The sequence below is a fragment of the Lipophrys pholis genome (genome assembly GCF_963383615.2).
Source record: "Lipophrys pholis genome assembly, chromosome: 9".
Lineage (NCBI taxonomy): Eukaryota > Metazoa > Chordata > Actinopteri > Blenniiformes > Blenniidae > Lipophrys > Lipophrys pholis.
In genome coordinates this window covers 13,685,789-13,691,858 of record NC_137639.1, presented here as the reverse complement: position 1 = coordinate 13,691,858, position 6,070 = coordinate 13,685,789, and positions in this window count along the sequence as shown.

Genomic DNA, 6,070 nt, shown 5'->3' with positions numbered 1-6,070 from the left:
ACACGCTCACTCACACAAAGTGTTGCGCACCCCAAATCTGCGTAGCCTCGAGTGGTTGTACCAGAAATATGTCTGTTTACTTTGTAACTCCCTGGCTGCTGTTGCCACAACCTTGACTCTTCTTGGGTCAACCTTCTTCATTAGTTAAGCTGAGAGGGTCATGAACAACCTCCCATCTATTAAAAAACCCCTCGTCCCACATTAACTCCCCCACTTGCCACAAACGGTCAGCCCCATACTTTACATGAATTGTATTTGGTTAGCACTCCATTATTCTAGCAGAAGTAAAACTAGAGGAACGAGAATGTCCAGAACTAGAATGGGGTGGGGGTGGGTGGTGGTGGTGGTGGGGAGTTTACGGTGGGGGATGGGGGTGGGAGGGGGGGGGGGGGGGGGGGGGGGGGGGGTTACTGGGACTGGGGTCAAAGATTTCAGGTTCATTCTCATAATTCTAATTCGTGCAGTTAACACCTTCTCTTCTGGATTAGGATCTAAACTTTCCTTTGTGGTTAGGGTTCACACACTGCTCAATTCCTTACCTATACAGATGTAGGTTTTGGCGGCGGCGGCTGACCTTTTCAGGTTCACACATCTTCTCAAAGTCATACCCAGTGCAACAGATGGTCATCTTTTTTTTTTTTTTTTAAAGCAATAAAGACAAATATTCATGAAAATGACAGAGGCAGATGGCAGAGCAATTTAAGATGCATAAAAAATACATACACATAATAAACAAGGCAGACAACCAAAACAAAATTACATGTGACATGGTGGCAAGAAGTGGTGAAAGTGGAGGTCAGCGGTTACTCATTTATAACCATGAAAGCAGAGTGTCAAAGGGCAGACAAGACACAACGAAATGAGTAATCAATGAGAAAACAGGCAGCGCTGCTGTGTTGTGTTAACCATTTCAACCTCATTTCCTTCAGAGATGTAGTAGAACTGTGGAGGTCCTATTGATAATAAATGTAATCCAGTAGAGGATATGAATTTAAATCACATAAATGATCAGGATCAAAAAAGTCCTGGGTTGCAGATGTATTGATTCTTAGTTTACCCCATGAGAAGCTGTTTGAAGAGGTGAAACATACGTAAGCATTCCATATACATGCACAGCATGTATATAGTTGGAAGCCGCACGTAAATATCCGTAAGGCAGAATTAGCAAAAAACAAAGGCATGATGTGTAAAATCAGATCAGTACTCGGTCATAATTCACTTTACTTATTACACAACTCTCTATACTTCCATACCTGAGCTATGGTGTGGAAATATGGGAAAATAATTAAAGAACAAATATTTACCAGATTATTTAGAAGGCTATTAGAATAATAACCAGAGCTGACTTTCATACGCCAACAAATCCTATTTATGTCAGGTTAAAGACTTTAAAAATGCACAATATTGTCGACCTTATTACACTAGCAGTAATGTATAAAGCGCGTAGATATAATCTTCCACCTTATGTCTAAAAGATGTTCAAACACAGAGAGAGTCGATACAGCCTGAGGGGTACTGGGATTTGTGTTAGAAATAAGGCAAGATCGAATTAAAAAAAAAGTAGATGCGTTTCTGTAAAAGGTGTTAGTTTATGGAATAACCTAGATGATAATTTTTAAAAATCGACCATGCTTAACACATTTAAAAAGTGGTTTAATCTCACTATTTTTGAAAAATATCAAACTCAGGAATCACAAAATTACAATCCACTGTGTTCCCTTAAAGGACAGTTGAAATTTGTTTTTGTTTTGTTTTTGAAATTTTCTTGCTTTTATTGTAGAAGCTTTACTTGTATTATGTACAGGGTTATGCAAAATAAGTTTAACTTCAAGTCTAAACCCTTCAGTCACAAATTATTAGAAGGATGTTTTCACTTGAACAAAATAGGTTGACAGAAATTGTTTGTTTTGTTTTCTTTTTCTGTTTTGTTGCATCATGTTTTTGGTTGACTGAATAAACTACTACTACTACTACTACTACTACTACTACTACTACTACTACTACACAGGAGACTGTCACTGGGGCCAATACTTGGCTCCTGGTGCAATAAGGGCAGGAAGACAATATACAGCGGGCACAGGAACACCAAAGGACCCATGCTCACATACCTTAAATGCACCTCTGTGAAGTTTTTACTTGGATCAAGTACCATTAATTCAGGGATCTCTCTTGCGGCCCCTGGTGTCACCAGGAATCATCCTCTTGCAGTGAGCTCAGGATGTGGAATTGTGGTCTCTGGCTCCATCTACCGGCAATATGTTGATCTGTTCGTTTTCCCCCTTGTTTTCAAAGTATATTTATAAAAACATTCTAGTTTTGAAAGTAGGCGTCCAATCTGGTCATTTCATTCTAAACTGAAAGGTGATAAATCAGTTGTGCTCATATATAATTTATTTTTTTATTTTTTATAAAAAACTTCATTAGAATTTGATTCGTGTATTTTTGTTTTGAAAGTTTTGTTTACTAATTTAAATCAGTTTTGAACAAAATGAGGACTTAGCTCACTTACACACTTTAATATGGAGTTTTCTCTAATGTCTCCAGAGGGCAAGACTGTTGTTGACTGAGCTATAGGTTTAATGGAATCAAAATAAATGTTGGGGAGTGAAATCATTGATGCTTTCTGTTCAGGTGTATTGTGCAGTTAAAGCAATTGTTGTTGGTTTTATGTGATTATAGAAAAACGCTAAACAAACATACAAATAAAACAAAAAAAAAAAAAGCAGACACAACAAAACCCAACTGCATGTAGATGTTGTTTGGAAAAGCAACTGTGACATTATTTATCAATACTTAGAATAATACTTAAAAAAAAGAAGAAGTGAACTATGTTTGTGAACATTTCTATTATTGGGAAGTGGCTCCAATGTCTCAGATGTAATGATGCAGTCATTATAAAAATTGGACGCTATGGACGTTAAGCAACATAACCTAGTAAAAAGGGTTCATTGAGGACAACAAAAAAACAGCAAATAATTAAACCTGACAGATGTCTGCTTGTAAACATCCATTGTATGCCCCTTATCCATTTCAGGGTCCTGGGCGGGTAATCCAATCCCAACTCGGAGCAGGTGACAATCTGGACAGATCATCAGTTTCTCACTATGTAAATATAGAGATTTACATTCACACCTGCAGGCTACTTAGGGTCAACAAACCTCACATGGACTTTCACATGGTCTGAAGACATCTCCAGACTGCAGAAGGGAGAAAAAAAACTGGAGCACCTGAAGAAAACACGACCCAGAAACAACAAACAGAAGGAAGACCCAGCCTGCGTTTAACATTTATTTCTATGAGGTGAGAATGCTACCCACTACCCCAGTTAGTGGTTCCCGCTATTTTGATCATTGTGAAGGTTGTATAAGTGTCATTTTCAGGGCTGGTCACTAATTTGATTTACGTGCATGTATTTCATATATTTCAACTTGAAATTATTTTCAAGTATTTTTAAACGATACCTAGTTCAAATGTGCTTACAATGACATTGTACCAATATTTGATAACCTTTGGAACTTGGGTGTAACAAAGCATAGCGACATAGTCAGCCAGTAATGGAGTGATGCTTATGAAATCAATAGACGTAAATGTTTCTTCTTCACATATAGAAATACGGCTTTGGCCAATCAAGCCTGGCTAATTTTCCCCCTATCTTTGTCCTTGTTAGACAGGTAAGGCAAACAATATTATGTGATTGAGAGCCATACAACAGACACAACGACATAATGACATATAACACATATACCACACCAATCCAAACACCTTCCAACAGCCATTGTGCAACCAAACCAAATGAATCTGAGCAGGATTTTCCAGATATCAACATAACTGAATATCAAACAAACAAATACATACATAAGCAAGAGAGCATCAACAGATACAGAAGTAAAACATTTTGACATTAGAAGAATGACGGCACCCCATCCCAGACCCTCCAGTTGCGCCACGACAGAGCAAGTGCACCCCCCACCTTCTCTGCACTCATCCCGGCCTGAGGCAAGACCATAGCGGGCTGTGCTGCCCTGACCGCCCCTACCCCCCACCCCAGGCACCACCTCCCAAAGCCCTATTGTTGAATAAGATCCAGTGAGATAAAGTAGGGCATTTGAGGGACCACCTGGATCAGCTGGACCACCTGCGCTGCCTAACGCTTCCCCTGGACGGCTCAAGCCTAACTATTTTCCTATTTAACCTGGCTAAGACTGATTTATTACTATGAAATTACCATTGTGTTGAGTGAGATAGATAGAGCATTCATATGTAGTCTGTCTTTCCCAGTACGGTAAAATGAACCATTCCCTCTTCTCAGGTACAAAAACACCACATGGAAAAGAACAATTGACAACTTTCAGCAACGATAATTGATAAAGTGAACCTGTCAATGAATATCTAATACTCATATTTACAAAATCAATTTATAAAAATCCAGGCAAAATGCTTGCAGAAAACAAACAAACAATAAATAGAGACAGACGACCACCCACACCCGCATTCAAAGCGACGGGCAGCTTTTAGTGTCACCATTTACCCTTGAATGCATGTTTTGTACAGTGGGATAAAAGGGATTTGCACGAAAAACATGCAATCTCCAAATTAAAGAGCTTCCAAGCGCCGACTCTAACTGAGGGCTTAAATGTTAAACCAAATTATTACCTAATTTCGAATGAAGGAGTTTTATTTTTTTAGTATTTGTACAAAATAATGCCAATCTTATGACAACAAATTGTCTAAATACTATTTTAAAACCAGCTTGTCTTTTTAAATGACTGTTGAATTAGTATTGCAGTGAAACGGATAGGGTGTACATGTAGGGATTAATGAAAATGAATTTAATAGTAATTTGGGATATGGATAAATGATTAATAAATAGGTTCAGCTTCTTTCCACTCCTTTCAGACATAATTAGTATTTGTGTGCATATGTGGTATGAGTTTATATAGGTGATTTAGTTTTTGACACAAAACTGATGGGCAAGGAGAGTCATTTATCAGAGAAACAGCCAAGAGGCTCACTGGAGGAGGTCCAGATGTCCACAGCTCAGGTGGGACAATCTGTCCACAGGACTACTGTCAGTCGTGCGCTCCACAAATCGAGCCTTTATTGAAGAGTGGCCGGAAGAAGGCCATTGTTGGAAAATGTTTTTTAAAAAAAGCCAGAAGAGGTCCTATTGGAGGTTTGCCCCACGTCGGAGACAAAGCAAAACAAGTAGAGGAAGGTGCTTGAAGACGAACACTGAACTTTTTGTATTCAATGCAAAATGCTATGTGTGGCAGAAAACTTGGCACACATCACCTTGAATACCATCTCCACTGTGAAATATAGTGGTGGCAGCATCATGTTGGGGGGTTGCTTTTCTTCAGGAGGGACAGGAAGGAGCCAAATAAAGGGACAACTTGGAGGAAACCCTGTTAGAGTCTGCAAAACACTTGAGACTGGGGGGGGAGGTTCACCTTCCAGAAAGACAATGACACTACAGCCAGAGCAGCAGTGGAAAGGTTTTGATCAAGTCAAGCCTATTATTTGTCACATACACTTAAAAAATTGTATAATATGCTGTGAAATGTTTTCAGTACTTGTTCCACACTGTAAGGACAATTTAGTAGAAGAATATGACAGGACCACATCAGGTCCCGTGTGATGTTGATGTTGAAGCGCCCCTCTCTCTGCACTGCTGTCCCGCTGATCCGGAGTGGGTGGTACGCCCTCTGCTGCTTCTTTCTGTAGCCCCACAATCAGCTGATTGGTCTTGAGGCTATTGTTTCTGCACCAGTCCTCCAGGTGGGTGATCTCCATCAGGTACTTCTTTTTGTTGTTGGAAATCAAAGCTTATTCATGTATTACAATGGAAAGGTCAAAGTTCAGACCTTGAAAATCTCTGGCATTACTTGAAAATTGCTGTTCACACGCTCTCCATCCAATCTGACTGAGTTAGAGCTGTTTTACAAAGAAGAATGGACAAAACTTTCAGTCTTTCGGCGCAGCTGTGACTGCACCTACGGCTCATCGAAGTATTGTCTCAGGGGATATGACTACTTTTGGTCGCCACCCGCTTTAGTTTTTAGTTGTAAAA